This window comes from Carlito syrichta, unplaced genomic scaffold, assembly GCF_000164805.1.
Source record: "Carlito syrichta isolate Samal-C Ts95f unplaced genomic scaffold, Tarsius_syrichta-2.0.1 Scaffold126806, whole genome shotgun sequence".
NCBI classification, from domain to species: domain Eukaryota; kingdom Metazoa; phylum Chordata; class Mammalia; order Primates; family Tarsiidae; genus Carlito; species Carlito syrichta.
In genome coordinates, this window is record NW_007070902.1 from 102452 (window position 1) to 103278 (window position 827).

Here is an 827-nt window from a genome sequence, read left to right on the forward strand (position 1 = left end):
TTTTCTCTGCCTCCATACGGCCATCAGGTCCTGTTTCCTAAATCATGACTCTGATCCAGAAGCTTCCCTGAACCCCACTGCAATCTTTAGGAGAACATGCAAGAGGCTGTGTTCTGAAATCCTTTCACTCTCTAGCCCAGTGTCTCTCCCTCCTGACCTGGCCTCTCCCTGAAGGGCTGGTCATCCTCAGTGACCTCTCATGTGAAGGCCTGGGACTGCTTCTCTCTTTACCCAGTTCACCTGAAATTCTTTCTGTACCCCAAGTGCCTGGGGACATTTATCCCTGGATGTCCCACAGGTACTTCAAAGTCAGTATCTACCCTGTAAGCCTCAAATGAGATGTCTGCAAGAACACTGTGACCGCAGAACACTACATAAATATGAGGTAAATGTGAGGTGTGGTTAGACTCCAAGCTACTTAAGGGTGGGAGTTGCATCTCAACCTTGTTTTGCCCAGCTGGCCCTGTGTCTTGAAGACAATAGGGATTCAATACAATTTGTTAAATAAATACATGAAATGTTATTAAAACTCTTCAAGCCTCAGTTTCACTAACTGTGAAATAAGGATAGCAGCACCTGCCTGATAGAATTGTTTGAGGATTAAATCAGATATCTGGGGCTTAATAGAGTCTCTGGCCCATAGTAAGCATTTCAGTGATGTCAGCTTCTATTATAATTAAAATAATTGATTGTGTACTTTCCATCTCTATGTTTTTGCACACAATTTTCCTTACCTATAACAATGTGAACATTTTTTAAAAGGCCAGATTAAATTTCACTTAAAAAAAATTTTTTTTTTTGAGTTCGAGTCTCACTCTGTCACCCAG

General features: G+C 41.7%; 1 protein-coding gene across 4 annotated transcripts in view; it reads right to left on the reverse strand.

The window, feature by feature from the left end:
- The window catches only part of ATP6V0A1 (ATPase H+ transporting V0 subunit a1), a 78892-nt gene that overhangs the window by 25426 nt on the left and 52639 nt on the right, over positions 1-827 (reverse strand). The window lies entirely within an intron of this gene.